Genomic DNA, 17,212 nt, shown 5'->3' with positions numbered 1-17,212 from the left:
ACAGCAAGGGCATTTTTTATATAGAGGAAGGCACCCTGCTCACAGGTAGAGCAAAGCTGAATCTCAGGGTTGTTCGCTTGCTGTCTCAGTATTCACTCACATTGAGCCTACCTGTATGCTCGAGCCTTCCCTCTGCTTTTAGCACTACCTTCTTTCCAATGCACACCCTCCCACCCCCACCTCACCCCAGCCAGAGCTCCCAGGCTCACGGTATTGTTGTGCCTTGCCATTTAGCACACAGTCAAGACCATGATTGTCAGCAGTCTTCATCCAAGTCAAATGAGACTGTGTTCGGTTGGAAGTTCAGTATATCAATGGCAGCTTCTGATATCAGTCTAGGGGCTTGGCCAACTGAGGACTTGGGGTCAGGGTCAGGATCTTCTCATAGGGGGTGAAGAGCTGAATGCTGGATGGCATATCAACTCATCTTCGTTCTTTTTGCATCATTTGTGAGTTGTTTTTCTGGGGACAAGGGAATGAGATTGATTGAGTGAGATGAAAATAGGTGAATGTGACCCAGTGGTAGGGCTGGGCAGGTGCAGAAAAGGTGATGAGTTGTCCCAAGTGAGTGAGTAGGCAATGCAGAAGGCATGTACTGTTGGTGGTGTTGGGTGTAAGGGGAATGGTGGAAAGAGTGAGTGTGAGGTAACAAAGTGTAGAGCTGGATGAACACAGCAGGCCAAGCAGCATCTTAGGAGAACAAAAGCTGATGTTTCACGCCTAGACCCTTCATCAGATGAAGGCCCTACACCTGAAACGCCAGTTTGTGTGCTCCTAAGATGCTGCTTGGCCTGCTGTGTTCATCCAGCTCCACACTTTATCTTGGATTCTCCAGCATCTGTAGTTCCCATTATCTCTGAGGGAAGATGTTGTATTCATTAGTGAGAGAGGCAAGGCATAGGCATTTGTGGGAAGTGTGTGCAGTAGCAGTGATCATTGACTGTCTTCCCACAATACTGAGCAATCCTCAACACAAAGATCCCACTGATCATGTAGCAAACTATATCCAGGTTAGCAGGACCTGATGTTATGCCAGTCTTGGGGGAAGGAGGACAGAACTCCACTGCATCACTCCCTCCACTAGGAATTCCAGATCCTGCCAATAAAATGAGTCATCAGTTTCCTCTTCTTTATATCTGGAGCAAATGTCAGGCACTGTGCAGGGCAGCTCAAGATTGACCGTTTTTGCCTGGGTCATCATGGCTTTTTAAAGATGGGACCGGTGCCAGGGATAATTGTCTACACCAATTACATCACCATCGGGATGGGGTAGATAGTTCATGAAGCAAGTGTGGGACAATATGGTGAGATATATCACAGGGCCTCACTGAAAACCTCTATAACACTTGGCAAAATTGATACTCAGTCAAAATCTGATTAGAGTCAGCCCAAAGTTTCAATCCTGACTTTATTATTTGAATTTAAATTTTACCTGCCATGGAATTTGAATCCATGCCTCCAGAATATTTGACTGGTCACCATGACATTGCCACCGCACCACCAGCATGGCAGTAACTAACCAAGGGCCTCCAGAGAGGTGGAAGAGTGGAGTGAAGTCATTGTTGATAATTAAAGCTTAGAGTTCTGAAGACGGGTCACCCGACCTAAAACGTTAACTCTGCTTTTTCTCCACAGATTCTGCCAGGCCTGCTGAGTTTTCCCAGTAATTTCTGATTTTATATCAATGCATACAGTTGGGCCACAGGAGTGCAGTCCTGCCTGGCTGAACTATGGAGTGAAGGTGCTGGAGGAGGAGTGTATGGCTTGTCATGCCAGAAGCTGCAGACAGGGCAAAGGATGCTTTATCATGGTTTCAGTCATATAGGATGTAATTTGTCGCTTTGATAAGGGTCAGTTAAGTCTTGTGCTGGCATTCAAACATGAAGTGATGGTAACATTGTCACTGGTTTTGGGGAGGCACCAATGTGGTGAAATACTGGTCTCAGATTAAAGGTCATATTGCATGTTTGGACAAGTGACTCTACCAGAAATTCAAGCACTTCTAAAATTTGAAATTAAAATGTAAACAATTACAGCTTGCACTTTGTTTTCATGTGACTTTATTTATTAACATTTGTTTGGCTTCCTGAACAGGCTTTGAACTTTAAGCGAGTTGTGTAATTTTATTTTAGCATAACATTTTAGGCTTAACAAAGTATTTTAATGACTGTTTTTCATTGCATGACTTTAATCATCTTAACAGATCTTCATATATGAAGTCACATGGATACTGAGCAGGTGGTGTTTTCAGTAAAAGCGATTACATTTTCCACAGAGGCACTTAGACAAATATGTAATGATGTTGTTATGAGGAAGTTGGAAATAGGGCAGTGGTTTGTGAAGACAGATCAATTAGAGTAATAACTGTGATCAGAGTAACTGTTAAAAGATCAAATAGCAAAACATCTAGAAATGAAAGGATAGGAATAGAAACGTGAACATGAAATTCTGAAAGCAACTTGATGTTCAGTCAACCTTATTGAATTATTTGCCCTTATCCACTCTTTCTGCCTCAATGTGGTATTTCATGGACCTTCAGAAGACTTGCAAAAAAGTAACAATCAGAGACTCAAAAACAAAGGTTAGGCTGTGTTGAGTCAGGAGCTGGATAACAAAATGGACTGTACAAAACTGGGAGGGTGGGAGTTAAATGAAGTTTATCAGAATTACAGAGAATGGTAGCTGTGTCTTGTAGGGATCTTTGCAGGTTTCTGCTGCTATTCACTATATCTGGAAATGATTTTGGCACATTGACGTTTGCAGATAATGCCAAATTGAAAGTATAGCTAAAAATGTGGTGACCCACACCAAAATACGGAAAGGCCTATACAGACTTGTACACTGAATTGGTAAATGGCAAGTAATGTTCAATAAAATGATGTTGGGATATTCAGTTTGATAGAGGGAGAAGATGAAATATGAGTGTAAGCTAGCTAACAATATGAGAAGATTGCACATGCATATTTTAGATGTATAAAAGGCAAGAGTGGAACTTGGACTACTGGAATATGAAGCTGGAGAGGAAGTATTGGGGAGCAAAAATATGGCACAAGAACTGAATCAGTACTTTGTATCAATTTTTGCATTGGAAGACATCAGTGGCATAACCAAATTTTGAGACTCAGATGGCAGATGTGTGTGCAGTGGCCATCACTAAGGAAAAGATGCTGGGGAAGCTGATAGATCTGAAACTGGATAAATGACCTGGGCCAAATGGACTACACTCCGAGTTCTGAAGGAGATGGTTGTGGAGATTGTAGAGTCATTGGTGGTAATCTTTCATGAATCACAGGAGCCAGGGAGGGTCCCACAGTTCTGGAAAATTGCTAATGCAGCACCCCTGTTTAAGAGGGGAGAGAGGCACAACTCAGGAAAGTATATGCCAGTTAGCCTGACCTTGGTTGTTGGTAAGATTTTGATGTACATTAATGATGAGATTGCACAGTACTTGGAAGTGCATGGTAAAATAGGGCTGAGTAAGTAGGGTTTTAATTGGAAAAGTCAAACTTAACAAATCTGTCGGATATCTTGGGGGAGTAACAAGCAAGCTAGACAAAGGAGAGGACTGGGCATGAGCTATTTGGATTTCCAAAAGGCCTTTGACAAGGTACCATACATGGGGCTGCTGAAAAAGGTGAGCCCTCATTTTAGGGGCAATGTATCTGGCATGGATAAAGGATTAGATGACCTGCAGAAGGTAGAGATTGGGAACAAAAAGAATCTTTTTCAGGATTGCAGCTGGTGACTAGTGGAGTTCCACAGGGGTCCATGTTGGGATCACAACCATTCACATTGTATACTAATAATCCTAACAAAGAAGCTGAGGCCACTATTGATAAGTTTGCAAATGACACTAAGACAAATGAAAAGCAGGTAGTGTTGAAGTGAGGAAGCTGCAAAAGGACTTGGACAGGCTAGGAGAGTGGAAAAAGTGACAGATGGAATACAATGTGGGGAAGCATGAATTTAAGCACTTTGGCAACATCTCTATTCTTTCTACTAATCAAGATGGCAGTGGAGTAGCCAGGTTGAGCCCAGGGCTTGTCCATTCTGTTGGCTTTCTTTTCTTTCTTTAAAGGCTAGAGAGTGATTGGAGAAGGAGGAGGACTTGGGTAGCAGTGGCAGCAATGCAGGATGTGTCAGACTCAGCTCCACTCCAGCCTGGGGTCTCCCAGTGAGTGAAGAGCAGGTCCTGGGCTGAATCCCTCAGCCTGGATTAGCAGGCTATTAGGGAGGGAGTTCTAGGATATGGCCTTGGCAGCAACAAAGGAACAGTGCTATATTTCCATGTCAGGACGGTGCTTGACTTGCAAGTAATACTTGCGTGTGCTGACTGCCCTTGTTTGTCGAGCTAATAGAAGTGATGAGTTTGGAAATTTGTGTCATAGGAGGCTTAGAAAGTTGCTCCTATTCATCTTGAAGCAAGAACATTACTGTGACAGTGCAATAACGGTAGAGGAAATGAATGCTTCTGGTAATGGATAGAGCACAAGTCGAGGGGAGTGATCTGTCCTGGATGTGGTCAATTTTTTTTGTTCTTGAAGTAACAGTTTGAGAGCATTCTATCACAATATTGACTTATGTATGGTCGATGGTGGACTGGCTTTGGGTGTTAGCAGTTGAGGTACTGGCCTCAGAATTCCATCTTTGACCTGCGCTTGCAACCATATTCATTATACGGTTAGTCCAGTCAGGCTTTTCGTGTTAATGGTAGGGGGGACTTGGTCTTGGTAATCTTGTTGTATATAAAGGGAGGAGGTTAGATGTCCCTTAATGGAAATGGTTGTTTCCAGGCACTTTCTTGACACTTGAATGTTGCTTGTCATTTATCAACCTAAACCCAGTTTCATTGATACCTTCTAGGAATCTCGAATGCTCGCTTGGAAAACAAAGGGATAGAGGGGGAAAGTGTTGTCAGAGTTGAAGTGGGAAGTGGCTTATGGATAGTACAAACTCCATCATTAACAAACTGGATCAAGCAACTTGTTTCTGTTCTATAGATTCGATGTAATTCTGAAAAGGAGTACAGAAGCATTAAATTACTCAACTGTTTAAATAAAGTGTTACTTCAGAACCAGAGAACACAAATTTAAATTAGTGGAAAGTAAATGTGAAACAGATATTAGGAGGTATTTCACTATAAAAAATGAAATGGAATGAGGTGGAAGGTCAAAAATACTAAGATTTTAAAAAATATTTTGGTTATTATAAGGTATTAGAGGGCTTTTGAGAAATCAACCTTTTTGAAGAGAAATGAATAGAGTGGTGTTACAGAGACGAATACCATGTGAGCATTGCATCAGTCATAAGAATTCCTAAGCTGTGATTGCTTCTTCTCAATGTGTAGCTGCATCTTGAGGAACAGCATTGAAGTTCCAGAAAACTTTTTGCTAGTTCCAAGATCTAGCACCATGGTAATCTTGGTGTAGTCCAAATCACGTGAAAGCTACAGTAAAATATGATTATTACACACAACTTCATAAAGATAAACACAAGGATTGATGGGAAATGAGTACATTATTTATTAAATCTCCAACCTCTGATTAGAATCAAGAACTCTGAAAACATTTTGTTTGTACACTATCCAAATTGAATTATTCATCTATTATTCTTCACCATTAATGTTTCCAAGAGCTGGTTAATTCTTGCTTAAAGTAACAAGCAAGTGCCTCCAATCCTTGGGATGAGATAGGATCGGCTATCCAATAAGCTCATCTACTGGCACCAGCTTAAGGCAGCTGTATTCTCAGAATATACTCAAAAATGTGATATGGTAATTCTGGAAAGAGTTAAAATCTGGCCAGGACCTTGCATGCTGACAATTAGAAATGTAGATTTGATTGATTTCTGCAGCATAATAAGGAATGTGGCTGAAGCATTAGAGTCACTTAGTGCTTTCTTACCAAGATGAATTTTAAATAGAGGACAAACTGTGGGGGAAACAGATGGGCCTTACAGAGTTGTTTAACCCTCAGCTCTCAAGGGTAGTGATGTGCAATTAAGAGCCTTAAAAAAGGTCACAGAATGACCTTGTTCTGGAGGAAATAACGTGATATCTTGAAATCTTGTTTGCTAGCTGAGGTCAGTGAAATGATTTCTGGGCAATCCAGTCTCCATTGCAGGCAGATACTGGTTTGTGCCCACCGATCCTGTGAAACCTGTTGGGGGTCTGCACTTCTTAGCCATGGAAAAGTGAATAATAACCCAAGGACCTTTAGAGAAATAAACTTGAAATTTGTCCATATGCCAAAAAAAGTCAGAAAATAACATATGAATAAGGAGAATGGATTTGGTGAATGCTGTTCTGTCACATCAAGGGGGACATTCTCTTTTCTGTGTATTTGCCTAGAATGGTTTACATTTGCGGAAAAAAAGGCAAGCAACCTGAAACTTTAGATTTTTCTCTCTCCTACAGTTGCTTCCTAATCCAGTGCGTATTTTCAACATTTCACCCTATTTAATTTAGATTTCCACTATCCACGCTGTGCTAATTTTATCACAGCCTAAATGGTTGATTGATAAACCTTTCTATCTTATTCACTTATAATTGTCCTTAACCTATTTTACTTGGCAAAACAGGGTATGTGAGGCTCACTGCTACAACATAAGAATGAATTAAACATCAGGGAGATTGCAGCATGTTAAAAATAAAACTTCGTGCCAAAGATCCAAGATGTGTTGGACATAACTAGAGAAATTTTAAAATAATAGTATACATTTTAATCTTCTTCACAATTTTAACTCTGCTTGTGTTATTTCCAAACTGAGTTCTTGATCAGTAAATGAATGAGAAAGTTGACTGCAATCTGTGTCAAGGGGCCTGTTCAAATCCTTAAGTGGGCTTATCTTCCGAGTTGCAGTGACCAGTGATAACTGGGTTGAAATTTCTCTGATTTTTATTATTTTATTTAATTTTGAGAATTATTGGGGCAACAAATTTACTAAGGTGACATGCACAGAAATCTGATATGAATTTTCAAGTGAGGATCTTGGGAGTTATTATGTCTCAGAGTCCTCATAAAAGCCATAATTTCGTGAATTATTGTGTACTGTCATTCCCAGATGTAACCTTTCCATGGATGGGTCATATATGAATTAGGAGGAGATATGACTGTAAAGATTGATGGCATGAAATGGGTTCTAACTGAGGCCAGAATAAAGACAGTTCTTGACCAGTGTACTTATTTAAACTTCAAATGGGATAACTTCAATTAATTGTCAATTTGGTTCTGATCTCACTGCAGCAGAAATTACGAGTAATAGAAAATGGCCATGAAGATGAGTGTCTTCAGATTACCTACTGACGTTATACCCCAGGTGTGGTGGAAAACCTACTTTGTATCATATGTATCACTTTAAAAGTTCCAACCCATGGAAAGAAGGACATCTTTAATATTTCTTCCCTCGTTCCAATTTCAAACGTTTATGATGAATTTTCTTGTTCTTTCTTGTTTTTCAGCCTGCAATTGAGAACCAGAGGACACAGTTTTAATGTGATTTTGCAAACGAAGCAAATGTGAAATATTTGAAAAGAGCTTCTTTTTTCAACGAGCGGTTAGGTTTTGGAATGCACTACCTGGGAAGTGTGGTGGACAGAGGTTCACTTGAGGCATTGAAAAAGGGACTGTTACTCTTTAAATAATTATTTAAATGTGCAGGGTTGCCAGGAAGAGGCACTAATTCAAAGCACTCAGTGCCAGTTAATACACTGAGCCGAATGGTCTCGGTCTGCACTGTAACTGTTCTGTGATTCTTTGGCTCTGATTTTTCTTCCCCCGTCATCTAACACAACAGTGACTACACTTCAAAATTATGTTTGGCTGTGCAGTACTTTGGACACCTTTTGAGACCACGAAAGGCATGATGTAAACACGAGTCTTTATTTCTTTCATTTGTTTAAATGAATAAAAGAATTTGGCTGCCAAGCATAGCCATAGTCACCCTGCGTTCCTATTTGCAGCAGAATAAGAATTTTAGAGGTGGTTTCTAATTTCATTGAATTGAGAACGAAAATAGATCAGCCATTTTCTCCAGCTGAGGTCATTTAACTATTTGAGCTAAATCTTTCCTTTCCTTTCTGTTAATGGTAGTAATTTGTTAAAATGACAGCTTTTCAACTTTTTTTTCCTGAGGTTTCACTATCCTCACTTTTTGTAACTTTTGGATTCTCACATATTCTGCAAGATTTTGCACTTTTATTTCACTCAGTTGGTGGTCTTCGGCCCCATTGTTACAGGGACAATTTGTAATAGTAATTGCATCTGGAATTGTTTTTTAATCTTATTTACTATAATCTGCTATTGGATCTCACTCGCTTGTCTTTTCACACACTAATTTGGAGCAGTGTCAATTTTAATTCTTTTTTCCAATGTCATTTTTCCAACATCCTTAAACCAGCCTGTTTTTTTTTCAAAACTACATTTGGAATAAACAAGTCTGTGATCAAAAGTCTCCTTTTTTCCACAAATACACCAAATCTGCAATTATTTCAGTTGCCCCAATTCAAGGAACAAGAGTAGGCCATTCAGCCCTTCAAGCCTGCTCTGTCAATTAATAAAATCATGGCTAATTTGATCTTTAACTTCAAATCTCCATTCCTGCATACCCCTTTGGTAATCAAGACTCTATCAACCTCTGCTTTTGAAAAGTTTAAATATTCTGCATTCACTGCCTTTTGAGGAAGGGAATTCCAAAGATTCTATATCCACTGAGAGATAAAATGTTTCCTCATCTGTCTTAAATGGGCAACCCCTTATTTTTAAGCTCTGGCCCCTAGTACTAGATTCCCCTGTAGGAGCAAACATCCTTTCCACATTCATTAGGTCAAGTTCCCTCAGAATCATATGTTTCAATTAAGTTATTCCAGACTTTTCCAGACTCCAGAAAATATAGGTCTAGCTTGTCTAAACTTTCCTCATAAGGTTATCAGCTCATTCCAACTATTCGTCTCGTAAACATTCATTGGACTGCTTCTAATGCGTTAACCTCCTTCCTTAAATAGTGACCAAGACTGTACACCATACTTTAGGCGTGGTCTTAACAATGCCTAGTATAAACTGGTGTACAACCCCTCTACCCTTGCATTCAATTCCAGTTGTAATAAAATATAAAGCTCTACTAGCTTTCCCGATCACTTGATGTAGCTACACACTAACCTTCTGTGAATCAAACTCAAGGATACCCAATCTCTTCTTGTGCTGGTTCTTTCATTTTTTTTACCAAAATGGTCAATTTCTCACTTTGGTACATTGTTATCCAGTTCTCAGATCTTTGTTCACTCATTTAACCCCTATCTAGTATCCTCGGAATGTCCTCTTTTTTTGGATTTGATTTATTGTAGTCATATCTACCCAGGTACAGTGAAAATATTTGTTTTGCAAATAGTACAGGAAAATCATAGCAGAGAATGATGTGCAGATCATCGGGCACTCAGACAAAGTGAGGTGTATGGGTTACAACTGCACAGGAGGTGCACAAAGCAAGATCAACAGTATTTGAAGTTAGCGTCCATTCAGCAACCGAATAACATCAGGGAAGAGGCTGTACTTAAGCCTGTTGGTGCATGTGTTAAAGTTTCTGTATCTTCTGCCTGACGGAAGAGATTGTAGGAGGTCATTACAGAGGTGGGAGGGATTTTTGATGTTGGCAGCCCTTCTGCAGCAAAGGTGTTTACAGATGGGAGATTGGCTTCCATGATGGTCTGGGCTGTGCACACAACCTTCTGTAGTTTCTTACAGTCCAGGGCAGAGCAGTTGCTGTACCAGGCTATTATGCACCCGGATAGTATGCTTTCAATGGTGCATCTGTACAAGTTGGTGAAGGTCCTTATGGATTTGCCAAATTTCCTAGGCTGTCTGAGGAATAACAGGTATTGTTGTACCTTCCTGACCTGCATGGGAGGTCCAGGATAGATTGTTGGTTATTGTCACTCTTTGGAACTTGATGCTCTCGACTGTCTCCACATCAGCTTCGGTTGGTGCAGATGGGGTTGCGTTCAAGACTTATTTACCTACCTGTGATTGCACCATCAACAAATTTAGCAACCATGTCTAGTACGTTCATCCAAATCAAGTAGAAGTCATAAAATGTTGAGGTTCCAGTAACGACTTCTGCATGTGACACATGATGTCCTCATAGTCTGAAAAAGAACCTCTTGTTCTAGGTCTCTGCTTCCTGTTAGCCAGACAAGCTTCTGGCTATGCCACTCTTAACCCAACTCCCCCAACACCAAGAGATTCTATTTTCTGCGAATTCAATCTGACTCTTTATTTTTCTAGTGGACGAAATTCGGCAAGAACCAAAGATTTTGGACTAAGGTGTTCCTTTGTGACTGGGAGAAATTAAAGCCTTTATGTAAATTATGGGCAGAAATTTTAATTGTCAATGGAATAAGTATGTTGGTGGATGGTGTTCTGGCACAGCAGTTTGCCTAGAACAAGCTACTTCCGGGCTATCTTCATTGAAGCTGAATGAGTTTGTAGGATTACTAGCTGGCAAGTGGCAATTAGTCAATTAAAGGTCTTAAAGGACTTTAAGACCTCATGCCAGCTTTGAGGTGCTAGATAACCGCCCAAGAGGCTGTCCTTTGGGGAATGAGGGTTCAACCTCCCATGTTGACCCAACTGCTGAAGATCCTTCTGAAGGTAAATGGTGGGGAGGGGTTGCCTCTAAATGGAGATATTTAGTAATCAAGTTGTTTTTAATACAACAATTGACAATTATACCATGAAGCTCTCACTGGGACTAATGTAATTTCAGATTTTATTTTAAAACAATGTCACTTACTATTTAAATTTTACGAACAGCCAAGGTAGGATTTGAACCCATGCCTTGGGTGTTAGCCTGGGTCTGTCAATTGCTAGTTTCGTATGTTATCACAGCATTGCCACTGCTACACTACCAGCATTATCATCTTCCTCCTACTTCGTTATCTGTCAGAATTAGAATTAGCCTTTTGGCACATGTACTCAATGAGTAGAGTGAAAAGTTAATATGTTGTCACTTATAGATCCAGCCTAAGGACGATGATACCTAGGTCCTATTTCTTTAGTTACAAGATTACAGACTGTAGAGAAGTAAAATGTCCAGCATCGCAGAACTAAAAGTTCAGAAAAATAACACATGCTGGCACCTAGCCTCCTGTCCACACTGGGCCCTGGTTCTAGGCCATGCCAGGCTTCACCTTGAGGACCTTGAGGCTGGGAGATTGCTTCAGACTACTAACTTGGGCCAAGAACGCCATGATAGTTGGAGGGGTATCAATGCCAGGAGGCTAATACAATGGTGGCTATGCCAGGCTAATTAGTCACCATGCCACACTGGGATGCCACTGAGGAAGGCCGCCAAGCCAGGCCAGGAGGTTGTCACATCATGCCAGGACGTTGTTGCACCAGGCCAGGAATCATCAGACATGGTGAGAGGAGAAGATAAAAAAAATTAAGTGGGGGAGAAAATAGAAGAAAAGAAGAACAGGAGGAGCTGGAGTGTCTTACTCTGCCACCATCTATTGTTATGGCAGGTCAGTCAAATAATAGGTAGACGTTTGTGCCTGATGCTTCAACATGTCATGGTGACAGCGCAAACAACTGGTCAATGTGGAGTTTTTCCAGATGACAACTTCAGGTATCTCGTGGTATTTACTATTTCTGTCAGTGTGTATTATTGGATAAGGGTTATTTCGAATTAGTTCATCACTGCCAATTCTCCTTTGTCTTTGCTTTGGACTGTCTAGTGATTAGTGGTTGAGGATACATCACTGCAGAGTAACGACAGAAGAGGTACTGCTCTTAAATAATGCAAAGGTTTATCCTATTATAGCAGTAAGTATATCTACATTTGGTCAGTCTTAATTACTAGGACCTTAGGGAGCTAGTACAGATACATCAGCTCCCTCTGAAAGTTAGAGTAGAATTCCTTGTCTCCTCCAACAGGCTATATGTAGAATGAGTGACATCAATGTAACATAAACATTAAGCAAAATTAAGCAATTATTACCGAAGCAATTCTTTTTTGAGTTATCATCTAATCATCATAGTTTTTACTATTGGAAATGACCAAGACACATTACTTTGTTGTCCCGGGTGACTGTCTATTCTGAAGGGGTTACAGTCATCAACACAGATGTACAACATGGAAACAGACCCTTTGGTCTGACTCGTCCATGCCAACCAGATATCCTAAAGTAATATATAGAACATAGAACATTACGGCACAGTACAGGCCCTTCGGCCCTCAATGTTGTGCCGACCTGTCATACCAATCTCAAGCCCATCTAACCTACACTATTCCATGTACGTCCATATGCTTATCCAATGACAACTTAAATGTACCTAAAGTTGGCGAATCTACGACCATTGCAGGCAAAGTGTTCCATTCCCTTACTACTCTCTGAGTAAAGAAACTACCTGACATCTGTCCTATATCTTTCACCCCTCAATTTAAAACTATGCCCCCTCGTGCTAGCCGTCCCCATCCTAGCAAAAAGGCTCTCCCTATCCACCCTATCTAACCCTCTGATTATTTTATATGTTTCAATTAAGTCACCTCTCAACCTTCTTCTCTCTAAAGAAAACAGCCTCAAGTCCCTCAGCCTTTCCTCGTAAGACCTTCCCTCCATGCCAGGCAATTAGATTAGATTAGATTCCCTACAGCGTGGAAACAGGCCCTTCGGCCCAACAAGTCCACACCGCCCCTTGAAGCATCCCCCTATAACCTACACACCCCTGAACACCGCGGGCAATTTAGCATGGCCAATCCACCTAACCTGCACATCTTTGGACTGTGGGAGGAAACCGGAGCACCCGGAGGAAACCCACGCAGACACAGGGAGAATGTGCAAACTCCACACAGACAGTCGCCCGAGGTTGGAATTGAACCCGGGTCCCTGGCGCTGTGAGGCTGCAGTGCTAACCACTCAGCCACTGTGCCGCCCTAAAGAAGGGCACTACTGTTTCTGCCAGGCAATATCCTAGTAAATCTCCTCTGCACCCTTTCCAAAGCTTCCACATCATTCTTATAATGCAGTGACCAAAACTGTACACAATACTCCAAGTGCGGCCGCACCAGAGTTTTGTACAGCTGCAGCATAACCTCATGGTTCCGGAACTCGATCCCTCTATTAATAAAAGCCAAAACACTGTGTGCCTTCTTAACAGCCCTGTCAACCTGGGTGGCAACTTTCAAGGATCTGTGTACACGGACACCGAGATCTCACTGCTTATCGACACTACCAAGAATCTTTCCATTAGCCCAGTACTTTGCATTTCGGTTACTCCTACCAAAGTGCATCACCTCACACTTGTCTGCATTAAACTCTATTTGCGACCTCTCAGCCCAGCTCTGCAGCTTATCTATGTCTCTCTGCATCCTTCGTCACTTTCCACAACTCCACTGACCTTCGTGTTGTCTGCAAAGTTACTAACCCATCCTTCTACCCCTCATCCAGGTCATTTATAAAAATGACAAACAGCAGTGGACCCAACACTGAGCCTTGCGGTACACCACTAGTAACTGGTCTCCAGGATGAACATTTCCCATCACCTACCACCGTCTGTCTTCTTTCAGCAAGCCAATTTCTGATCCAAACTGCTATATCTCCTACAATCCCATTCCTCTGCATTTTGTACAATAGCCTACTGTGGGGAACCTTATTGAACGCCTTGCTGAAATCCATATACACCACATCAACTGGTTTACTCTCATCTACCTGTTTGGTCACCTTGTCAAAGAACTCAATAAGGTTTGTGAGGCACGACCTTCCCTTCACAAAACCATGCTGACTATCCCTAATCAATTTATTCTTTTCTGGATGATTATAAATCCTATCCCTTATAACCTTTTCCAACACTTTACCAGCAACTGAGGTAAGGCTCATTGGTCTATAATTACCAGGGTTGTCTCTTCTCCCCTTCTTGAACAGGGGAGCCACATTTGCTATCCTCCAGTCTTTTGGCACTATTCCTGTAGACAATGACGAGTTAAAGATCACTGCCAAAGGCTGGGCAATCTCCTCCCTGGCTTCCCGGAGGATCCTAGGATAAATCCCATCCGGCCCAGGGGACTTATCTATCTTCACACTCTGTAGGATTTCTAATACCTCTTCCTTGTGAACCTAAATCCCACCTAGTCTAGTAGCCTGCATCTCAGTATTCTCCTCGACAACATTGTTGTTTTCCAAAGTGAATACTGTTGAAAAATATTCATTTAGTGCTTCCCCTATCTCCTCTGACTCCACACACAACTTCCCATTACTATCCTTGATTGGCCCTAATCTTACTATCATCATTCATTTATTCTTTAAATACCTATAGAAAGCCTTAGGGTTTACCCTGATCCTATCCGCCAACAACTTCTCATGTCTCCTCCTGGCTCTTCTGAGCTCTCTCTTTAGGTCTCTCCTGGCTACCTCGTAGCCTTCAAGTGTCCTAACTGAGCCTTCACATCTCATCCTAACAGAAGCCTTCTTCTTCTTCTTGACCAGAGATTCCACCTCCTTCGTAAACCACACCTCCCGCGCTCTACAGCTTCCTCCTTGCCTGACAGATACATACATATCTAGGACACACAGGAGCTTTTCATTGAATAAGCTCTACATTTCTAATGTGCCCATCCCCTGCAGTTTCCTTCCCCATTCTATGCTCGCTAAATCTTGCCTAATCTCATCATAATTGCCTTTCCCCCAGCTATAACTCTTGCCCAGTGGTATACACCTATCCCTTTCCATCACTAAAGTAAACATAACAGAATTATGATCGCTATCATCAAAGTGTTCACCTACTTCCAAATCTAACACCTGGCAGGGCTCATTACCCAGTACCAAATCTAATATGGCTTTGCCCCTTGTTGGCCTATCTACATACTGTGTCAGGAAGCCCTCCTGCACACACTGGACAAAAACTGACCCATCGAACTATAATGTTCCCAGTCAATATTTGGAAAGTTGAAGTCCCCCATGACAACTACCCTGTCTCTCTCACTCCTATCGAGAATCATCTTTGCTATCTTTTCCTCTATGTCTCTGGAACTATTCAGAGGCCTATAGAAAACTCCCAACAGGGTGACCTCTCCTTTCCTGTTTCTAACCTCAGCCCATACTACTTCAGTTGACGAGTTCCCAAACATCCTTTCCGCAACTGTAATACTGTCCTTGACCAACAATGCCACAACTCCCCCACTTTTACCATCTTCTCTGTTCTTACTGAAACATCTAAATCCCGGAACCTGCAACAACCATTCCTGTCTCTGCTCTATCCGTGTCTCCGAAATGGCCACAACATCGAAGTCCCAGGTACTAACCCATGCTGCAAGTTCACCCACCTTATTCCGGACGCTCCTGGTGTTGAAGTAGACACACTTCAAACCAACTTCTTTCTTGCCGGTGCCATCTTGCGTCCCTGCAACTTTATTTCGGACCACCCTACTCTCAACCTTTTTTATAGTCGAACTACAATTTTGGTTCCCGTCCCCCTGCTGAATTAGTTTAAACCCACCTGAATAGCCTTAGCAAATTTCCCCCCCAGGATATCGGTACCCCTCTGGTTTAGGTGAAGTCCATCCTGCTTGTAGAGGCCCCACCTACCCCAGAAAGAGCCCCAATTATCCAAGAATCCAAAACCCTCCCTCCTGCACCCTCCCTGGAGCCACGTGTTCAACTCCTCTCTCTCCCTATTCCTCGCCTCACTAGCACGTGGCACGGGCAACAAAACAGAGACAACAACTCTGTTTGTCCTAGCGCTCAGCTTCTATCCTAGCTCCCTGAATTTCTGCCTTAAATCCCCATCTTTCTTCCTACCTATGTCGTTGGTGCCAATGTGGAACATGACTTGGGGCTCCTCACCCTCCCCCTTAAGGATCCCAAAAACACGATCAGAGACATCACGCACTCTGGCACCTGGAAGGCAACACACCAACCGTGAGTCTCTCTCGTCCCCACAGAACCTCCTATCTGTCCCCCTAACTGTGGAGTCCCCAATGACTATTGCTCTGCTCCTCTTCCCCCTTCCCTTCTGAGCAACAGGGACAGACTCTGTGCCAGAGACCTGTGCCTCACTGCTTTCCCCTGGTAAGGCCCCCCACCCAACAGTATCCAAAACGGTATACTTACTGTTGAGGGGAATGGCCACAGGGGATCCCTGCACTGCCTGCCGGTTCCCTTTCTGTCCCCTGACCGTAACTCATCTGCCTTTTTCTTGTACCTGAGGAGTGACTACCTCCCTGTAACTCCTCTCAATAAACCCCTATGCCTCCCGAATGATCCGAAGTTCATCCAGCTCCAGTTCCCTAACACGGTTTTCAAGGAGCTGGAGTTGGGTGCACTTCCCGCAGATGTAGTCAGCAGGGACACTAGTGGTGACCCTTACCTCCCAAATTCTGCAGGAGGAACATTCAACTGCCCTGACCTCCGTTCCCATTATTCTAAATTCCCAAGACTGTTAAGAAATAAAGAATAAAAAATAAACTTGTTACCTTACCAATCAGGCACACAGAACCTTTTTTTTTGGCTAGAGGAGGAGGATGGGTGGGAGACACTACCTGAGTAGTGTTTCGGCTAACGCAACCACACAAATATATTACCTCACTTACTCAGCAGTCCCATGTCTGCTCCTGCTCAGTGTACCTCCACCTACTCACGAGGTAAGCTTTTTATAGATTCAAAAACAGTGACTCACCGGCTTCCCGACAGGCCCCTGGTCCAAGCTTCCGCTCGCACTGTTGCTCAACCAGAAATGGGCTGCTGCTCAACCAGAAATAATCTACTCCCATTTGGCTAAAGGCTGGCAAATGGGAGTAGGGTAATTTAGGATAGCTTTTCGGCTTGGACGAGTCAGACCAAAGGGTCTGTTTCTGTGCTGTACATCTGCGTCAATGGCTGTAACCCCTTCAGAATCATTGTCTCTTAGTGGCCAAGGCCAACAGAACAATGTGTCCTGGGATTGCAAATCGTAAAGTCTGTGATAATCAGTTGGTAATTAAAAGGCTTTTTATTTGCTTTGGTAATTACTGCTTAATGTTGCTTCAATGCAAATATAAATCCAAGGTTTTGAGGAGTTATTTGCCCGCTAAATTACTGTTTCACACTTTCTTCTACATGCTGTTGTAAACATATCCACTTATGTTTCAGACAGTAGCCACTTCTATCTAGAATGTTTATAGCAATGTTAGTGACCTGCAATCCTGTGGATAAGAAATGGATCTATGGCCACCTTGACCAAGA

This window comes from Stegostoma tigrinum, chromosome 8 (genome assembly GCF_030684315.1).
Source record: "Stegostoma tigrinum isolate sSteTig4 chromosome 8, sSteTig4.hap1, whole genome shotgun sequence".
Taxonomy (NCBI): domain Eukaryota; kingdom Metazoa; phylum Chordata; class Chondrichthyes; order Orectolobiformes; family Stegostomatidae; genus Stegostoma; species Stegostoma tigrinum.
This window is presented reverse-complemented; position numbering follows the sequence as displayed.